The sequence below is a fragment of the Tenrec ecaudatus genome, chromosome 5 (genome assembly GCF_050624435.1).
Source record: "Tenrec ecaudatus isolate mTenEca1 chromosome 5, mTenEca1.hap1, whole genome shotgun sequence".
Taxonomy (NCBI): domain Eukaryota; kingdom Metazoa; phylum Chordata; class Mammalia; order Afrosoricida; family Tenrecidae; genus Tenrec; species Tenrec ecaudatus.
Window position 1 is genome coordinate 25,336,233 of NC_134534.1, and position 22,539 is coordinate 25,358,771.

Here is a 22,539-nt window from a genome sequence, read left to right on the forward strand (position 1 = left end):
TGGAAACATAGGGAATCCAGGACAGATAAACCCTTAGGACCAATAATGAGGGTAGGGATACCAGCAGGGGAAGCAGAAGGTGGGGGATAAAGGGAGAACCAATCACAATGATCTACATATAACCCTCTCTCTGGGGGATGAACAACCGAAAAATGGGTGAAGGGAGACATCGTACAGTATAAGACATGAAAAAGTAATAACAATTTATAAATTATCAAGGGTTCAGGGCTCAAGTAGAAAGCAAATGTTTTGAGAATGAAGATGGCAGCAAACACGCAATTCTGCGTGCTTAACACAATGGATGATTGTATAGATTGTGATGAGTTGTACGAGCCCCCTATCACATGATTTTTAAGAAAGAAAGAAAGGAGGAAAATGAAGCCAGAAACAGGAAAATGAAGACAAAAGACTGCCACTGGGAGACTTGGTATCAATCCAATGTTAACACATCAGATGGGGGCTCTTATAGCTCCTAAGGTCAGCAAGTAATATGGCAGGCCATTGACTCAAGCCTGAAGAACTGTAGGGCAATAAGCCAGATTCAAGATCAAGATCAGCGACAAGAGAAGCAGCTCTTCCCACCATCTATGTATATATGAATCAGGCCACACCCTAGGACTGTAAGCTAAGTTAGAGGTGGCTCTCATTCTAATCTTCCCACCACTGCTTGGTTGCTCACAGAAGATACCATCATCGCGCTGACTACATTATATTAGAACACATTACAGGGCAGGTCTTACTGGTGGTTAGATATTTGGTCAACTAGACACTTCTGGGAAGGGGCAACGCTCAACCTGTCAATCAAGTGGTAGCTTGAGGACACCTTATTGGGGGCATGGCCTTTTGTGTAAGAGAAAGATCACCAATTTGCCTTCCTCCTCACCGGAACTTCCGTTGGCTTCTGTATCTGCTTCCAGGGCTGGTCCCATGTGGGTTCCCCAACCCTGAGAGCTATTGGCACCCCGCCATGCTTCCACTGAACTTGGATGTACATGGCTGCATTCACGGGCCTATGCTCTTTCTGCTTCCTGCTTAACCTTTCAGCATCATTGGTCTGTAGCTAGTTGAGTTTGAAGAGGGCTGCAGGTCATGTGGATCTATGGACTTTAGTTGAACTGAGTTGGGGCAACTTCTTGATATGAAATTATTTTTTATATAAAGCTCTTTCTTTTACATTTATGAGTGCCACTAATTTAGTTTCTCTAGCCAATCTAGCTTAACACACCTCAACTTCCAAACTATTGAGAATCCTGGCCCAACAAAGTCAAATTAACCTAACTATCCTAACCACTGTTTACCTTCTTTTTCATTTCTTTTTGCAATGTTTTGTGATGATCATTGTATAGATATTTTACATATTTTGTCAAATATATACATTTAATATGTCGATACTATTTTTCTTAAAAGTACTTTAAAATTTTATTATTCGATTGTATATATCTAACATAAAATGCAATAGCCTCTGTAAGTTAACTTTGCTTTTGAAAAATTAACTTATCCATTCTTAATAGTATATAGATTTCTAGGATATAGGTAAAATTACATTTTCTGTTTTAAATAGTTGAATTGCATAATTTCCTTTTCTTTTTTTTTTAAACGTTTTATTAGGGGCTCATACAACTTTGATCACAGTCCATACATACACATACATCAATTGTATAAAGCAAATCTGTACATTCTTTGCCCTAATCATTTTCTTTTCTTTCTTTCTTTTCCCTTTTCTTTTTTTACATTTTATTAGGGACTCATACAACTCTTATCACAATCCATACATATACATACATCAATTGTATAAAGCACATCCATACATTCCCCGCCCCAATCGTTTTCAAAGCATTTGCTCTCCACTTAAGCCCTTTGCATCAGGTCCTCTTTTTTTTTTCCCTTCCCTCCCCGCTCCCCCCTCCCTCATGTGCCCTTTGTAATTTATACATCATTATTTTGTCATATCTTGCTCTATCCGGAGTCTCCCTCCCCCCCCCTTCTCTGTCGTCCCTCTCCCAGGGAGGAGATCACAAGTGGATCCCTGTAATCAGTTCCCCCTTTCCAACCCACTCACCCTACGCGCTCCCAGCATTGCCCCTCACACCCTTGGTCCTGAAGGTATTGTCAACCCTGGATTCCCTGTGCTTCCAGCCCTCATATGTACCAGTGTACAACCTCTGCCCTATCCAGCCCTGCAAGGTAGAATTCGGATCATGGTAGTTGGGGGGAGGAAGCATCCAGGATCTGGGGGAAAGCTGTGCTCTTCGTCGGTACTACCTTGCACCCTGACTGACCCATCTCCTCTCCTAAGCCCCTCTATGAGGGGATCTCCAGTGGCCGACTCTTGGGCCTTGGGTCTCCACTCTGCACTTCTGCACTTCCCCCTTCATTCAATGTGGTATATATATATATATATATATATACACACACACACACACACACACATTCTTTTTTTTTTTTGCATGATGCCTTATACCTGGTCCCTTTGACACCTCGTGATCGCACTGGCTGATGTGCTTCTTCCATGTGGGCTTTTTTGCTTCTGAGCTAGATGGCCGCTTGTTTATCTTCAAGCCTTTAAGACCCCAGACACTATCTCTTTTGATAGCCGGGCACCATCCGCTTTCTTCGCCACATTTGCTTCTGCACCCATTTGTCTTCAGCGATCCTATCATGGAGGTGTGCAGCCAATGATATGATGATTTTTTGTTCTTTGATGCCTGCTAACTGATCCCTTTGGGATCACTCGCTCACTCAGGCTGGTGTGTTCTTCCATGTGGGCTTTGTGGCTTCTGAGCTAGATGGCCGCTTGTTTATCTTCAAGCCTTTAAGACCCCAGTCACTATCTCTTTTGATAGCCGGGCACCATCAGCTTTCTTCACCACATTTACTTGTTCACCCACTTTGACTTCTGCAGTTGTGTCGGGAGAGTGAGCATCATAGAGTACCAATTTAATAAATGAAAATATTCATGCATTGAGGGAGTGCTTGAGTAGAGGCCCAAGGTCCTTCCGCCACCTTAATATTAAACCTATAAATGTAGATAATTAGATCTATTTCCCCATCCTCATATATATGTTTGCATGTACACGTCTTTGTCTAGACCTCCATAAATGTCCCTTGACTCCCAGCTCCTTCCTCCCTCTCCCTTGACTTTCCTCCTGCCCCACCACCATGCTCCATCCCCACCTGGGCTACAGCTATACCTCTTCTCTACGCAACCTTACCCTTGATCGTTCCCCATCAGGCATGTCACTCCCCCCTCACTACCATTTTGGGTCCTATGTTGTTTCCTTGTCCCTGTGTTTATTAACACCACTTCCTTACCCTCCTCCCCCTCCCCCACCCAGATCTGTCTGTCCCCCCGGAACTGTCTGTCCTATTGTTTTTCCTCCAGATAGTTCATCCAGCCTGTCCTATTCAGACAGACCTGTGAAGACACTAACATGCATGAAAACAAGACAGAGGAAAACAAAGCAACAGTATACAACCAGACAATAAAACAACAAAAACAAACCACTGACAAAGAACAAAACAAAACACTTCACAAAAGAAAGGCTTGTAGTTCCTTCAAGGATCGTTTGCTGGCCCTTAGGAGCATTTTCCAGTCCAGTCTGTTGGGGCACAACGCCCTGGCCCCAAAGTCCACTTTCAGCATTCCCTGGGGACCTTGCCACTCCATTCCCCTGCTGTTCCGCTGCACTCCCCCAGTGCTTTGCCTCGGTGTGGTGGGATCAGGTCAGGTGCAATTCCCACACTGTGTCTCCGGTGCCGTCCCCTGTATTGCCCTTAGTCACTGAGAGGCATCATGTCTCATAGTAGGGCCCGCCATGTTGTTCTCTCTGTGGACTGGCTGCTCTACTCAGGAACATCATCCTCACGGCCTCGTGGGCCAGGCTGTGTTCCACTGTCTCCTCCTGCCCCTTCATCTGCTCCTGTGTGCTCTGATCAGACATGTCCATCTCCCGGAGCTGCAGAATCAATGTCATCCTTTGAAACAAATTCTTTTTGGGGGAGGGGCAGGAATCAACTTAATTTTTGGTGCTGGGCCCTACTCCACGCCGGGATATTGCATTCACACCTTGCGGCACTGGGTTGAAGTCTGGTCCCACTTTCCCTGTGGAGATATAAACAATACCCTTCCCTTGGGTGGATTAGTGCCCCATGCCCCCACTTCCCTTTTCTTCCTTATATTCATCCTTTTATTTTCCTTTCCCCACCTCCTCCACTGTTGTCTACCATGTGCATCCCTGGTTTTGATCTGGTCTCTGCCATACTACACAGTCTTCACCCCAGAAATGTTTGTATACAGTAGCTTTTCCCCCTATGCCACTTTTGCAATAAAAAAATAGTTAAAAAAATTTTTTTAATTAAAAAAAATTTTTTTATACTTACCTCAGCGGGCTCATGTTGTACTTGTCCTTTTGTGCCTGACTTACCTCGCTTAGCATGATTTCCTCCAGTTCTTCCCATGCCGCTATGTGCCTCATACGTTCATCACTGCTTTTTAGTGATGTGTAGTACTCCATTGTATGTATATACCACAGTTTTTTAATCCAATCGTCAGTTGATGGAAATTTGGGTTGCTTCCAACTCCTTGCGATTGTGAACTGTGCCGCAATGAACATTGGAGCACAGATGTCTGGTCTTGGTTTGTTCCTTGCCTCTTCTGGGTATATGCCCAGTAGGGGAATTGCTGGGTCATATGGTAACTCTATTTTCATCTGTTTTAGGTATCGCCAGATTGATTTCCATAGTGGCTGTACATACTTACAGGCCCACCAGCAGTGGATGAGAGTTCCTGTCTCCCCACAGCCCCTCCAGCACTTGTTGCTTTCTGATTTTTTGAATTGGGCTACCTTTGACGGTGTCAGGTGGTACCTCATTGTTGTTTTAATTTGCATTTCTCTTATGGCTAAAGATCGGGAACATTTTCTCATATGTTTGTTGGCCATTCGGATTTCTGTCCCTGTAAAATTTCTGTTCAAGTCCTTTGCCCACCTTTCAAGTGGGCTATTGGTTTTTTTCTTTTTGGAAGCTATCAGAGTATTGTAGATTTTAGTAATAAGACCTTTGTCTGATGTGTCATTGCTAAAGATGTTTTCCCAGTCTGTGGAATCTCTTATTACTCTCTTGGTGAATTCTTTAGATGTACACATGTGTTTTATCTTCAGTATATCCCATTTGTCGATTTGTGCCTCCTCTGTGTTTGTGTCCTTCCCTATTTCTGATAGCCTGTGTATTCCCTGCGCCAAAGTTCTCAAGTTGGTCCCAATTCCCTCATTGATGGCCCTAATAGTTTGGGGTTTAACTTCAAGGTCTGTGATCCACCTTGAGTTTATTCTTGTGCATGGAGTGAGATAAGGGTCTTGCTTCATTTTTCTGCATGTGGATATCCATTTTTTCCAGGACCACTTGTTAAAGAGGGCATTGGCTTCCCATTTGATATATTTGGGGCCCTTATCAAAGATCAGTTGTGTGTATGCTGATGCTTTTATTTCTGGGTTTTCAGTTCTCTTCCATTGGTCTGAGTATCTGTCATTGTACCAATACCATGCAGTTTTGAGAACTGTGGCTGCATAGTATGTGCCAAAGTCAGGTAAAGCAAGCACTCCCACGGTGTCCTTCTTCTTGAGGAGTTCTCTGCTGATTCTGGGTTTCTTCCCTCTCCATATGAAGTTGGTAATCAGTTTTTCCATTTCTTTGAAGAAAGATGATGGTAATTGTATCGGTATGGCATTAAACTTATATAGTGCTTTTGGCAGAACTGACATCTTAACTATATTAAGTCTCCCAATCCAAGAGCATGGGATATTCTTCCATTTGTTGAGGTCGCTCTTGGTTTCTTGTAATAGTGTTCTATAGTTTTCCCTATATAGATCTTTTGTTTTTTTTAGTCAGGTGTATCCCTAGATATTTCAATTTGTGTTTGGCTATTGTGAAGGGTACCACCTTTTTGATCTCTTCTTCTGTAGTCTTATCTGATGTGTATAACAGTCCGATGGACTTCTGATTGTTGATCTTGTATCCTGCCACTCTGCCAAACTCCTCTATTGCTTCCAGTACTCCCCTTGTGGAACTTTTGGGATTTTCCATATATAGAATCATATCATCTGCAAATAAGGATAGTTTCACCTCTTCCTTCCCCAGACGTATACCTTTGATGTCACTTCTTTGCCTTATGCTGTTAGCTAAGACCTCCAGCATGATATTAAATAGGAGTGGGGACAAGGGGCATCCTTGTCTGGTCCCCTTTTTCAGTGGGATTGTGTTAGTCATTTCTCCATTGACTACCACTTTGGCTGTTGGTTTTTCATATATAGCTTGTATTGTCTTGAGGAACTTTCCTTCCATTCCTATCTTCGCTAGTGTCTTAAACAGGAATTGGTGTTGGATGTTGTTGAATGCTTTTTCTGCGTCTATTGATATAATCATGTGATTCTTATACTTTTTCATGTCGATGTGGTGAATAATACTAATGGTCTTTCGTATGTTGAACCATCCCTGCATCCCTGGTATGAATCCCACTTGGTCATGGTGAATTATTTGTTTGATATACTTTTGTATTCTGTTGGCTAGTATTTTGTTAAGGATTTTTGCATCAATGTTCATTAGGGATATTGGTCTGTAGTTCTCGATTCTTGTGGGATCCTTGCCCGGTTTGGGTATCAGAGTTATAATAGCTTCATAGAAGGAGTTTTGGAGTTTGCCATCTTTTTCTATGTTCTGGAAATGTTTGTGTAGGATTGGTATTAGTTCTTCCCTGAATGCTTGGTAGAATTCTCCAGTGTAGCCATCTGGTCCAGGGGATTTTTTTGTTGGTAATCCCTTGATAACCTTTTCTATTTCTTCTACTGCTATGGGTCTGTTGAGATTCTTGATGTCTGCCGAGGATAGTCTAGGGAGGGATTGTTTTTCCAGGAATTTGTCCATGTCTTCCAAATTGTGTACTGTGTAGCTATCCTTTTGATTTCATTAGGGTCTGTTGTAATGACCCCTCTTTCATCCCTTATTCTTGTTATTGAGATTTGTTCCCTCCTTTCTTTGGTTAGGTTTGCTAATGGTCTATCGATCCTGTTTTTCCTTTCAAAGAACCAACTTTTAGCGATATTAATTTTTTCCATAGTTTTTTTATTTTCCCTCTCCTGAATCTCAGCCTGATTTTTATAATTTCTTTTCTTTTGATATTAGTAGGGTTGTCCTGCTGACTCTGCTCTAGTTTTTGTAAATTTTGTGTCAGTGTATCCATCATGATTCTCTCTTCCTTTCTTAGGTGAGCTTGTATTGCTATGAACCTTCCTCTGATGACTGCCTTTGCTGTGTCCCATAAGTTTTGGTACGTCGTGTGCTCATTTTCGTTGGTTTCGAGAAATTTCCTGATTTCATCTCTGATCTGCACCAGTATGCACTCCTTTTGCAGTAGGGAGTTATTCATTCTCCAATTATTTGCTCTTATTTTCTTTGTCTTCTTTTTGTTGATTTCCAGTCTTATGGCACAGTGGTCAGAGAGAGAGGTCTGTATTATTTCAATGTGCTTAAATTTATGTAGATTTGCCTTATGCCCCAGCATGTGGTCTATCTTCGAATATGTGCCATGGGGACTTGAAAAGAATGTGAAATTTTTTGTATTTGGATGAAAAGCTCTGTAAATATCTATTAGGTCAAATTGTCTAATTGTGGAGATTAACTCCCTAGTCTCCTTGTTGAATTTCTTTCCCTGTGATCTATCTTTCTCAGTGAGTGGTGTGTTGAAGTCGCCCAGTATAATTGTCGAGTCTGTGATTTCTTTCTTAATCTTTTGGAGTGTTTGGTTGACGTATTGAGCTGGCCTCTCATTCGGGGAATATATGTTTACAATGCTTAGTGGTTCATTGTCTATGATTCCCTTGAGCATTATATAGTGTCCCTCCTTATCTCTTTTTATGGCTTGCACTTTGAGGTCAATTTTATCTGAGATAAGGATTGCAACCCCTGCTTTTTTTGTATTGCTGTTTGCTTGGTAGGTCCTTCTCCAGCCTTTGATTCTCAGCCTATTTTTGTCTGTAGCCTTGAGATGTGTTTCCTGTAGGCAGCAATTGATGGGTTGTGTTTTCTAAGCCATTCTGCTAGTCTCAGTCTTTTAATGCCTGAGTTCAGGCCATTGATATTCAGGGTTATTATCTCAATGTGCGGACTCTGTGATGCCATTTTATACCTTTTGTGTTGGGAGTTTTCCTACTTTCTTTTATCATTAGTATGTGTTTTGTATGTGTTTTATTCTTGACTTCTTTCCATCCTTAAGCCATTGCTATCTTGGGGCCTGTTTTCTCTTTGTTGTGGTCTGGGTGAAGTTGTTCTATGTGTTGGTCTCTTATTAGTGCTTGGTGAGTGTTGTTCTTCTGCCCATACTGAGTCAGCAAGGATCTTTTGTAAGGCTGGGTTTGTTGTAATGTACTTTTTGAGTTTTTCCTTGTCTGGGAAGACTTTTAATTCTCCATCGATCTTGATTGATAATTTGGCTGGGTAGAGTATTCTTGGATTTGCGTTGTTTTCCTTCAACTTTTGGAATATGTTACTCCACTCTCTCCTTTTTTTCATAGTTTCTGCTGATAGGTCTGAACATATTCTTATGTGATGACCTTTATATGTGATTTCTTTTTTTGCCCTAGCTGCTCTCATGATTTTCTCCTTTTCCTCAAAGTTGGATAGTTTAACTATTATGTGCCTTGGTGATTTCTTCTTGGGGTCCCGTCGTGCTGGTGTTCGTTCAGCCTCCTGGATGGTTGCTTGGTTTTCATTCATTAGGCTGGGGAAGTTTTCCTCCAAGAATTGTCTCGCTACTGTTGCAGATGACTTCTTTGTTGTGTCTTCCTCCGGTAGGCCAATAATTCTAATGTTGTTCCTCTTCATAGCATCAGACATAGCTCTTAGGTTTTCTTCGGCTTCTCTGATGCTCTTATTAGATTTTTGTTCACGTTTATTAAAGTCTGCTTGGTTTACCTCCAAGACACTGATGCGGTTCTCTGATTCCTCCAGTCGATTCTCAAGAAACATGATTTTGTTATTGTTTTTCGTTATTTCCTCCCTAAGCTCCTGTATTTCCCTTTGGTGTATGGCTTTTATCTCCTCTATCATTTCATCCTTTTTCTGTATTGTTTCCTTCATATCCTGCATGACTCCAAGCAGCATTCTGAGAGTTTCTTTGTATGGCATCTCAATGTCTGCTTCTTCTATGTATGTTGCTATGTTCAGCACATCTTCTGCCTTTGTCTTTTGTTTCTCCTGTTTTTTCATTGAGGTCGTTGGGGCTGATGGCTGTTTGCGTTGAATTGTTTTTGAGGGACCAGGTGCCATTTTCTAGTCTCTCTCTGGAAGACTTATAGGAATGCTTCTTCGAACTGCCTACAGCTGATTTTGCTAGGTTATTAACCTACCACTTTATCTTCCTGTGGCTTCCCTATCAGGGGAGTGCCCCAGATGGCAGATCAGCTGCCTGCCCCAGTGTTGCAGGGGCTGGGCTGAAGTTCCTGCTATTGGTTTGAATATTGATAAGTGTTGGCTGAGCTGCCTTATGTCCCCAGGTACACCGGCAGGAACTCCCTGGTGAGGAGTCAGAGGAGTAGCCCCTGGAGCGCAAGCAGGCCTTTCCCTAGTCCTGGGCTATCTATGCAGGGTGGAGCTCACCTAGCTGGGTGTGGCCCAGGTGCAAATGCCCTAGGGCAATGGGAGTGTCCCATAAGTCTGCAATGGAGTGTGAGAGAGCAGTTCAGGAACAAGAGGGGGAGCAAAATTAAACAGTGAGACAGGCCTGTGCCGGGGTACAGGGAAGGGAGGGAAGGAAAAGCAACTATGCAGCTGGGTCCCACTCCCTGCCTGTGGACCTGCAAGGGCCCACTCCCTGCCCCTAGCCCCAGCGGCAATCCGCAGCTGAGCCCCAAGAAGAGTCACAAGAAAGCTGCTGAGCAGCCCCCAGAGAAGTGGGGGTACAGAGAGCAGAGATGTTAACCGGCACCGCAGTGTAGCTGAAGCTTGATCCCTGCCTATGGAGCTGTGGGGGTTTGGGTTCAGTCCCTGCTCAGCCCACGCGGCGCAGCAAGCTGTGGCTGTGCCCCGAAAAAGCCCCTGCGCAGCCCTCCAAGGCTGCGTGGGAATATAGAGCAGAGATGCAAACAGAAGCAACAATGCAGCGGAATACCAATCCCTGCCGGTGGAGCCTCAAGGGCCCTGTCCCTGCCCTGAGGCAGGCAGGGGAAAACTGTGGCTGCGCCGAGGCCAAGCCCTGTTACAGGCTCCAAATGGTTCCGGCTTGGGCAGACACAGCAGCTAGGCTAGGGTCGAGCCCCAGCCGGCTTCCACTGAGGTAAGCCAAAAGCCCCCAGCCCCTCACAACCCCATGGATCTGAGCCTACTTATCTTTATGATGCACCTCCTGCGATCCAGTGGCATTGAATTTCCCTCTGAGCAACTCTCCTGGGCTGGATTCTGCGGAGTCCCTCTGGTATGTGTTACTCCGTCGCCATTTTCCCGGAAGTCCTCCTCCTTTTCAATATTAAATTTCTTTCTGCTGTTTAGAACTTCCCATATTAATATTAAACAAAGGTGGTAAGAGCATAGATTAAGAAGGCATGCATTACTCCTTAGAGGTCTGTTTTAATCCTTAGAACTGTAGTCATCTGCATTTTAGCTCTCCCACTGCGAATAGTGCTGTCTTATCTATCAATTTGCTGTTCTTCCAATGTAACAACTAGCTGACTTTGATTTTCTTCTTTAAGTACCATTGACCTTGAGGAGGAGAGGCTTAAATCGCATGGGTCCACTTACACAAGCATTTACTTAAAAACACCATGTGACACGAATTATCTCCCAGTGTGTAGTCCATTTCTACAGTAAGTTATGTATCTCTCAGCTCTTCCATATTTTTAAATCAGTGTAACGCAATACTCTAAGCCAAAGAGACTGCCATGAATCCCGCATGCTTTGTCACTGGAGATGCTGGAAATGCTTCCAAGAAGCAGGTTAAAGATGTCACATTCCAGGAAATAATTGTTGCTTCTTATGTATTGAGGTCCTTCCACCATTTCAAGACAAACGAATCCAATGTAGTAGCAATTGTCAAAAAAGAAAAGCTAAAACTACTGCGAACCGAGATGCCAGCATGTCCAAACTCTTGGTCCTAACCAATAATTAAGCCGATGGTAAGGCTTCCAATCAGTAGTTACATTTCAGGGAGGTCCAAAGGAACGCACAGATTTTATTCTCACCCAGATCGCTCCACTGAAGGACTGAAAAATGGGGTGGGGAGCATGTTAGAGCAAACCGGAAGTTATACGAACTCCATCACCAACAGTGGGGTGCTCATTTCTATTTCACCTCTAAGGGAAACAATTTCAGAATTCCATCTTGAGGTTCTATTTTCTAGAGACACTTTCAGTGCTAACTCTTGTTCTGGGTTCCCTCTGGAAAACAGACCCTGATAGGAGTCATGGGGTCTTCATTTGTTTTTCCAGGGAGTGAGGTGATAAAATTGAGGGACTTGGAAAATGGGACAGGGAAAAAGAAACAGGCAGTAGTTGAGCACCAATAAACTGATGACAATTAATAGGGCGATCAAGTCTTTAGGCAAAATATTTAAGTAGGAGGCATGAAAAGGAGGCTATCTGGAATCTACCAACTAGCTGTCCCACAGGAGAAATGGCATGGCAATCTCGCCCCACAAAGATTTACCACCTAGGAAATCCTATGGGGGGGTAGGGACCATTTGATTCTACCCTATAGTGTCATTATGAGTTGTGTTAAACTCATGATATGTAAAAACAACATGGTGAGGAATGAAGATTCAAACTCATTGGGATTTATTGCCCAAATGTGGTAGTAACCAACTTCTTGTCTACTTTATAAATGAGGATAGGGGTGGAGCCTAGCCTATCAACCTCATCCCAGCCTAATTATGCTTCCTTGTGAGTGTGGCCTTTTCATAAGGATTCTGGGAACCACACCCCCTCTGCCCCCTGCCTTTGTCTTCCTGTTGACAAGCCAGGAAGAGATTTGCTAAGCTTTGCGAAAGACTCTCTCTCTCTCTCTCTCTTTCTCTCTCCTTCATCTCTTGGTGAAGACACCCACTGGGAGAGCTGGAGCTGCCAGGTGGAGACACCCACCAGCGCTGAGATGCTTCAACTACCACTGGATCCACAAGACTTCACACCCACAGGCCATGCCCTTCCTGTACTTTGCATCATTGCATGTGATCTGTGTGTCTGAAGATGGATTATGGACTAGTATTGGATTTATGGGATAATATCAGCCTTATTGACTCTTTCTGGACCAGGCTGGGATGTTTTCTTAATATACTATTACTCTTTGATATAAAGTTCTTTTTTTATACATCTCTTAGTGTCCCTGGATTTGTTTCTCTAGTCAACCTGGACTAACACACCAATAGAAAACTCATAATCATCACTCTGGAGAAGTAAGATGAAGCACTCGATTGTTTATTCTATTGAGCAATGCTTTTATTTAGAGCACAAAATTCTCCATGTTTCCTAATTTCTTGCTATGAGATTGAGAGATGTTCTACAGCAGAAAGACATAGGAGTTAGCATGTGATGTAGTAAACTGGCCATGGTGCATGGGATTGCTCACCTCCGTTGTGTTGAAATCAGGTGGGTTCAGTGTATGTGGATGAAGCCTCATAACTGCTACAAGGTTACAGACCATGTGATGTTCTTACATAATGTCTAGAGTTTGTTATCATTTCAAGGTATTTGTTAATTTGACAAATTATTAATTGATATTTAAAATCTAAGGACCCTTTTCTTTACATAGTAACTAGTGTAAACCTCAAAAGTCTTGAGGTAATTAAAAGATTTTTAACTATCATTTCCAACAATGAGTGAAAAACATTTCTACCTAAATCATTTCTACAGCTGCAAATACAGAGCAGCCAAGATTTATTTCCTTTAAATTGTCAATAAACAGTTCTCATTTTTTTCTTGGTTTCACTTTCTCATTCATTCTCTAAGATTTGCATTATTTCAGTAGTATATTTGTCACTGAGAGGAGTGGCTAAATTCTGGTGTGCATTAATGTGAGAAACTCACTGTATTTTTATCCTTTTGAAGAAAGTGGCTGTGATATAGCTTTTGACGTTGATGTTCTAATATAGCTCATTCATTTCAGATTTTTAAAATTCCATCTACCTTGGCGGGAAAATCACCTGAGGAAGGTGGGTAGAGGTGGGGGCTCATCTTTATGCTTGCTCCGGCTATAATTATTTCAGAGGCTGAGGAAATGTAACAATGTGCTGCACTTTAGGCACTTTGTGATAGTCATCATCTTTGATCAATGTTAAAGCTTCACTGCTGCTAGAAAGGATGAAAAGCAATTATGCAGCATTACTGTTGAGCTGTTATTCAAGATCCATCATGTTTTTCATTCTTTTTTTTCCCACTCTGCTCTTGAGAAGAATGTTTTATAACACGCTGACACAAGCCATCATATTTCACTTTGAGAGCTTGCAAACCTCTTTCTTCCAATTAAAACTATTGATAAAGCATCTATACCATGGATTGAACTATATTCTAATAGGTTGTTTTTATCTTGTGAGCTTTTTTTTTTTTTTTTTTGGTGTTTGCGTGTTTGGTATTGCACTTAGGTCTGGTTCTAAAATACAATGAACAAGCTTGGGAGTGGATTTGCCCTACAGCATCATTAGTTAGTAAGAATAGAAAATTACATGCATTTTCAATAGGGTGATAATTCATTGGCTGTTATCTTTATATAATTTTCACATATATAGAAATAAATATTTACTAAATAACCACATACTTGACTATTAAATCATAAAGGAAAACACATATTTTGTTTAAGAAAAGTATCAAAATACTGGATGTTGAACCAATTTAGGCTTACATCTTTCTTAAGTCAAATAAATTAATTTAGTGATGATTGGCGTAAGTTGGCTAACTCATGTTTGTTTTGTCAACTCTTCAGTGATTCAATTTTTTTCTCTCAAATTTCCAATATTCTTACTTCAGGATAAAAATATCTTTATTTGTCTGAATCAGGTGTATTCCTCATGATCTTAACCTCACATAACTGAAGCTATCAATAAATTATGAAGCAAATTTATGCAATACACTTTTTAACTTCATAAATTAACAACATGTCTACAGATAAGTCTGTTTTCTTTTATCTAGTATTTCATCTTTCCTACTTTCTCTGCAATAATACTGGTGCTTCTTCAACAATGAGAAAATGTAGAAAGAGACAGTCACAAACTGAGAAAGTACAGAAAGGCACTTGACAATTCTAATCCTCTATTTCACTTTCATGATTTTCTCAGACTCGAATAATTTAGAATGTGTGTGCATGTGTATAATTTATATATTAAAATGACTTTTTCTCTTGCTATTGTCTGATGACAAATGACATTTTACACTTACTGCATAGAATGACTTCAACATTGCTATCCATTTGAAGAATATTTTACTATCTATGTAAGGTATAAAGAAGCATATCAAAATGTCTTAAGTGAATAATTTAATGCCTATCACATTTCTTGCTGGGATCTTTAATAAAAAGGGTGAACTGAAAAGGAAGGGCTAAAATTTCCATGATTACCTATGAACCTATTTCTCCCTTACTAAGTGTTAGATATTGGAGCCCTGGTAGCATAGTGGTTACGAGTTAGACTGCTAACCGCAAGGTGTCCAGTTTGAAACCACCAGCTGCCTCGAGGAAGAAAGTTGGGGCTTTCTAATCCCATAGAGTTACTGTGTTATACAGGGTTCTCTAGAGAGGCAAAACCAGATTGCTAATAATTGTATGTATATATTTATACAGATAGATATATAACACAAGAAATAAACAGTTAAATTATAAAGCAGTACAAATGGCTCAGTGCAACCCACTCCCGTGAGACAGTTGTGCAACACTGGCAGTCCTTCAAGGTTTGAGGGCCACCAGGTAGTCCTCTGTAGAGAAATTTAGACTATCTGGGCACTGGCAGCAAACAGCAAGGCAGGTCACTAACAATCAGTCCCCAGCTCAAGAGATGTATATTCCAGTAGTGTGGTAAAGCAGGTCATGAAGGAACCTCAAATTGCAGTGACACAGTCCACGGGTTAGGTGTCCCACAGGTAGTGTAGCTTGCAAATTGAGGCACAGAACAAACTAGGCAGCCGCACACTGGTCTGATGATCAAAGAGCAACAGACAAGAAAGGTGAGGTTTCCCGAGCCATTTATCTCTCCACCCTTTAATTAATCCCACATTTGTTTATCGGCCAGGTTGGCACAATAAACTAACTACCTTAGTTACACTCTCAGAAATTCACAGGGGTAGTTTTACTTTGTCCAACAGGGTCAATATGAGCTGGAATCAACTCGATGGCAGTGAGCAGTAGTAACATTAGAAAGTATTTAATATTAAGATGTAAAATCAAATTTACAATTCCTCATTTGTACAAGATAGATATAAAATACTGTTTTAATGGCACTATGACCAAATAATTATTTTTTAGAATGAAAATTGGAAACTTGAAAATATGATGAAAATTTTCATTTGATCCTAAAGTAAGCATCCACCTTTCAGAGAAAGAAGATTGAGTTTATGACAAAGAGAGGAAAGTACATATAAAAATGCTAAAAGCTAATAAAGCATGTGGATACAGTCAAATTGTTCCATTAGATAGTATACTTAAGTATAATTTAAGAAGTTAGATATAAGTAACACCTAAATAGAATCACTGCATTTGAATCATGGTGCCAGCGACAAATATTGGAAATTCTATGGACTGCCAGAGGAACAACCAAATCTGTCTTGGAGAAAGCACAGCTAGAAAGTTCCTTAGAGAAGGTGACCTGATTTTAACATTGGTAAGGCGGGACACCATTGACCGGGGTGGGGTGGGGGGTGTTCTTGATTCAAAATTTGGTCTATATGAAGAACATAAATTTTCATAGAACACAAAAATAGTACCGTAATATATTTTTTAGAATTTCAACATAAATACAATTTACAAATATAATACATTAAAATTTTTACTCTTCACCATAAATAATAAAATAGTATTATTTTATTCTCTGGCATATTATTTTATTTATTTATTTATTTATTTTATTCTCTGGCATATTTCTCATTTGAGTGAATTTTTTTTAGTAGATTGCTGTCGTTGTTTAAAAGGTCATGAAGTTTTTCACAAGAATTTGTTAAATTATATTTCACACATAAAATAGCTTTCAAAGTCTCAACACTTAATTGCGATTTTTCTGATGTCCACACTTTATTTACCACAGAAAAATGTGTTTAGTTGCTGCATTAGTTCCTGGTAAGGACAGCGCATATTCCACATTTTTTAGTGCATTATTGTATGAAATATGGTTTGTTTCAAAATGATGAAATATTTCTAACCATTTGTTCTCTATTGTGATTTTTACTGATGCCCAAGATTTAAACTTTTCCTTATCAATATATTTTTAATAATGATACCTCATTAAAAAGATCATTTTCAGAAATATTACTATATGGGAAATTTTGAGTAATATGATCGAATAATTTTGCACATCATTCCAAATAAGTTCTTGTTTTAATATAACCCAATGAAAATGTTCAATATCATTGTAATGTAGCATCCACTCTTCTAAATAATCTATGCAATTACTATAGAACTTTTTAATGTGATTCATGATATCTGCACGATTTATTACCACTTGTTATTCTAGTTGGCTTGTATAATTACAGATACTTAACAGAAGAAAATTATTTTCTAACCTCTCTTGACACTGAAATTTTAAATTATTAACTTCATTTGCTACTTCAATTACCGAAATTTTGTCACCTTCAATAAGTTTTATAGCATTTTGAAAAAGAGCTGCCTGACTGTGTACACACTAGCAAAATTTTTGAAGATTCTTTTACAAAAAGATCTTCTAAAATCCTAGGACATTTATCCTGTGATAGAAAGTAGGATTTCAAAGGATCATATATTTTCAAAATGCTTTTGACAGCTGGCAAAAGAGCTAACCAATGCATTTTACTGTATCCAAGTAGTTTCTGATATTCCACTTGCGCAGTATCACAAAATTCTTTAAGCAGTTCAGCGTGCACAGTGTATATGTAGAAATACGAATATATTTTAATAACAATATTTTCCGCATTTACGGGCAACAAATCAGCAGCTGTTTGAATGGCTTTATGTATTACATGCGCTGCACAACCAACACCAATAATGTTTTGATTAAGGTTTTTGTTTAATTTATAAAAAATATTATTTATGCTTCTCACTTTTCCTTCAAAAGTTGTGTTCGTGTTGTCTGCACAATATACAATCTTTTTATGTTTTAAATTGTGTTTTTTTTCCAAAATGTTAATAATGAAACTGAAAATTATTTCAGAAGTTTCGCCGGCACAAAAACGAAATCTAAAATTCTAATTTTTATTTCAGTTCCCACATCAAAAAATCTAATAATTGGAAATAACTTTATATCCTTATTATTAGATGTGTCAGAATATATGGATATAAAATTAATTTTTCTTGATTTTTGTTTAATTCTGAAAATGCATATGAGGAAAGCACATTACACACAATTGCCTCGGATTTTGTTCTAGCAGAGGCAAACTTTTTGTTGATTAACTTTTTGACAACTTGTGAGGTACAGTCCATAGATCTGAAGGAATTATTGTGATTAATGGCATGAAAAGATGTAAGTCCTTCTGCTAATGCTAATCTATTTTCTTTATCTCCATAAGTTGTTTTCTGAAAAAATTCTTTTATTTTGGAGGCAGATGCAGCAGTTTTTAAATATGTTTTATGTTCCTGTGTCTCCAAGTGCTTTAAAATATCATTCTTCCCACCGTGCATATAGAAAATTCACCATTACAGTTTTCACATTTTACCATTAATTGCATTTGGTTTTTTTAATAAAAAGAAATTGACTTCTTAGGTCATCATTGAATTTGCATCCTCTTTTTTTACTCATCATGTTAAAAACCTAAAAAATAATTTTAAATTATATTATAAATTACTATATACATATTGCTTAAAAAGACAGCAAGTAGGTACATAATTACATGAACATATTTAATTGTTAGTTTATAAATTAAATTAATTTTATTGTTATAAAGTAACTATATTTTTAAAATTATTTTAATTTTAATCCTATATTTCTTTTGAAACAATAACAATATTAACTTGTATCGTTTTGTCTCTGAATTTTCCATAACATAAGTCATGTCACTTTCAAGGCCGGCGCTGAATTAAACACCAGGAAGAGTAAATCCAAGTCATTATAGTAATATTTGTACCATAATGTAGAGGGAAAAATAAAAGGCTAATCAAGAAAAAAGGATCAGGTAAGTTAAAATTTTTTTTTTATGATTTGTTGAACATTAAACTGACTGTCAGTTACATAAAATGAATTTGAACTAATGAATTTGTTTCAATACTAAAATGAAAACTGTTAAGGTCTAAATATAAATTTTAAAAATAAATGTTAAAAGTATAGGAATCAATAAATACAGAACAGTGGGATGATTATTTTAGACCATACATTAAAAAAAAATCTGTGCTCTGTGATTATTCTAAAAGCAGAAATCAAGAGGAGCCCTAGGGTGTAGGGGGGGCGCGAGATTTAAATAAGTGCAAGAAAATAAAGTTACTTTGGTACTTGTCCATGAATGATATATGTATGAGTATCTTGGAAAATAAGAAAGCATTTACTTTTTTTAAATTAAAAGTTCATTTTGTTGAGGGCTCTTACTGTATGAAGCATATCTGTACATATGTTGCCAACATTATTTTCTAAACATTTACTTTCTGTTGAGCCCTTGAAATCAGCTTCTCTTTTTCCCTCTCCCACCCTCATGGCCCCTTGATAAATTATACATGATTATTTTCATATCTTACACTGACCACTGTCTCTTTTCCCCCACGGTTTCTGCTTTTCATTCTGCTGGACGGGTGTGTGTGTGTGGTTATGTATCCATCATTTTGGTCAGTTCCCCCTTCCTCGTCTTCTTTCCTCCCCTTCTCCCTACCTTTCTGGTATCACTACTCCCGTTCCTGTTCCTGGATTCTGTCTTATCTCTTATCTGTACCTGTGTACATGTTCCTGTCTAGCCAGCAGTAAAAGGCAGGACTGGGGTAATGACAGTGGGGGGGTGAGGAAGCCTCAAGAAACCAAATGTGTTTCATCTGTGCTTTACTGTGCTCTGGTTGACTCATCCCTTGCCAGTGACCCTTCTGTGAGGGGATGTCCCAGTTTCTACAGATGAATTTTTGGTTTCTGCTCAACCCTCCTTGTTCTCAACATATGTTTTTGTTTGTTTGTTTGTTTTGGGTCTTCTGCTGCCTGTTACCCAATCCTGTTGACACCTCATGATTTCACAGTCTGGTGCGCTTCTTCCTTGTGGACTTGTTGCTGCTCTGCTAGATGACTTCTTATTTATCTTTAAGACTTTAAGACCTTGGATGCTATATCTTTTGATAGCTGCCCACCATCCAAGTAAACATTTACTTTTAAAAGTGCATTAGACATTGCAGGAGATTCTGAAATAACAAAAATTTGATCATGTTTGTGAATGAAGAAATATAGAAATATTTTAGGAATCTAATTTTTAAAGACTGTGGAATATGGAGTGTTTGGAATAAAAACAAAGAAAAACTATGTGCATAAGTTAAAGTATAAGGAAGATTTTATTATCCCTAAAATTCTGAATTTATAGAGGGATGTGCAAGGAGGGGTAGATTAATTTTTTAATAAATTTACCTTATTCCAGGTATTTACAAATTTATTATAATACTTCACTTTTTCTTTTCAAGTTTTCCTCAATCTTTAAAAGTCTTTCTTCAAGACTTTCAGTCTTCTGTACAGCTTTTTAACCTAATTATTTCTTCATTTTGTTTTAATTATTCTGTGGTGAAGAGTAAATTTCAGATTGTTTACTTATATTTATTGTAGTGTCTCGTCTCTGTCCTATCTTTTTAAGTGACCTATTGCTTTCTTCATGTATCATATACTTGATTTCATTTTATGAATGATCTCGTTTTCACTCATTAGTGTCTAACACATCAAATCTATGTTTAAGATGGTCTCTAGATTGAGACAAGGCACTCAAGACACATACTCAGTGGCATGCTATTCATTAACAAGTAAGCCACCACAAGATTGCACACTTAAAGAAGACCGAAGGTCATAGATCATAAAGTTAATGATGTCATATATCGCTTATGAACCTCTCAAGAGTCTGTTTCATCCCTCAATTACCTTATAAAGTTCTTGTATTCCTGAGACAAATATGACAACTATTAAGTTCTTAGTTGTATATGAGAATGAATATTTAAATAACATAAAAAAGAATACTAACCAACACTAACTTTATGGCAAATCTTTAATCATAACAGATTTTAGAGGGGAAAAAGTGTAGGTGTCATAAAACAGTAATATGATTTTGAAAAATGGATGAAAATATCTGAATATATATGAAGGAATCTTAGTGGACTCAAAGGTGATGCTAAAGCTAAATATGAAAATAGGGTTACAGGCCAAAAATTGATCCTTTATTTAAAAATATATTATCAAACAAGCTAACTACCTATAGATTAACTGGTGGTATAGCAGTCAAGCACTGGGCTGTTCAAGCCCTCTAGCTCAGTGGTTCTCAACCTGCCTAATGCTGTGACCCTTTAATACAGTTCTTTATGTTGTGGTGAATCCCCAACCATAAAATTATTTTTGTTGCTCCTTCATAATTGTAATTTTGCTACTACTATGAATCAGGCGACCCCTGCGAAAGAGTTGTTGAACCCCCAAAGAGGTCGTGACCCACAGGTTGAGAACCAACCCTCTGTCCATAAAGATTTACTCTTTGAAAATCAGATAGCGCATGATGAATAGGACTTGACTAGGTGGCATGGCTTTGGGTTTGGGGTGAATGGAGCAGTAAAGTTTGATTTAATATTTTAATGAATGTAAAAAAAGACAGCAGACAAAATAACAAAGGATAGTTTCTGTTTGTTTAGAAGTAGAATATTGAGAGTAACTTGTGACAACAAAGCACTAATTTCATATACGAGGGGATACTCCCCCTAAGAAACTCGATTTCTTTTCCAAAGGTATGTTTTAATTATTTTACAAATAAAACCCCAAACCTTATCATCTTCAAAGTACTCTCCATCACATTTAATACATTTGACAGATCTGTGATTCCATTCTTGGAAACATTTTTCAAACTCGTCTTTTTGGATGGCTGACTGCTCCTCCCTCATTTTTTTCCTTCATCACTTCTTAGTAATCATATCACTTTCTTTTTATGTCCCTCTGAACTCATGGAAATCGCATGCAGTGAGGTCAGGTGAGCCAGGTACACGGGCAAGAGAAGCATGCTGTTTGTGCCTACAATGGCGGCATGAGCAGGTGCATTCTCATGGTGGCAAATCCAGCCCCTTTCTACCATAAATCAGGCCTTTTTTTGGTCGCATGCTGTTATGCAATATTTTAAGAACCTCTAAATAGAAAGCTTGATGAATAGTCTGACCTGGTGGAATTAACTCCAAATGCACTATAAGTTGACATTTTTATCCATTCAGGTTTGTCATCAAACAACATTTTATCTTTTTTGAAACTAGAAAACCACTTATACACTTGAGTTTTGACCATAGCTCTGTCCTTGTCAGCTGTCTTCAACATCACAATAGTTTCTGTAGCACTTTCCTGACCAGGAAATAAAATTTCACAGCCATGCACTGTTTCCTTAAATTAGCCATCACTATGAAACGAGATTAGAGCAAACTGCTTTCACACAAAAAATTCACTGCCATCAGAGAGAACCTTCCCAGGCGACACCACTGGATGCACACATTCAGGGCGAGGTGCCCGATCCTCACCCAGCAGGAAAAAATGTGTACTGCAAAAGCCCCACTATACCCAGCATGATTCCTGCTTTTGGAGGTACCCCCATGTATGACCTTTTTTCCTGGCTAGGAAATATTTAATTTAAAATAAAAAATCTAGTCACATAGCATCAACCTTCTAAAGTTGAGCTACTCATTTTGTGAAAGGGGAACCCAAATTTATTTCATGAATAAAACGTAATATGACCTATATTAAACAATGAAAGATATGTAATTTAATGTTGGCATATACCTCTTGATTCACAATGGTTTATCAACAAAAATAAAATGACATTTCTGGCCAATACAACACTTTGCACAATAAAACAAAACACTGCCAGTGCTGCACCTTTCACAATAGTTTCTATGTTTGAGCCCATTATTGCAGTTATTATGTCAATGCATCTTGTGCCAAAGCATCCTTTTTGTCTTTGCCCCTTCATTTCACCAACCATGACGTCCTTCTCCAGAGACTCATCTCTTCAGACAACTTGTCCAAAGTACATGAATGAAAATCTCACCATCCTAGCCTCTCAAGAGCATTCTGACCAGACTTTTTTTTTAAAGACAGATTTGTTTATTTTTTTGACAGTCCATGATATATTCGGTATTCCTTGCCAGCACCATGATTCAGATACACGATTCTTCTTCAGTCTTCCTTATTCAATGTCCAACGTTCATATGCAT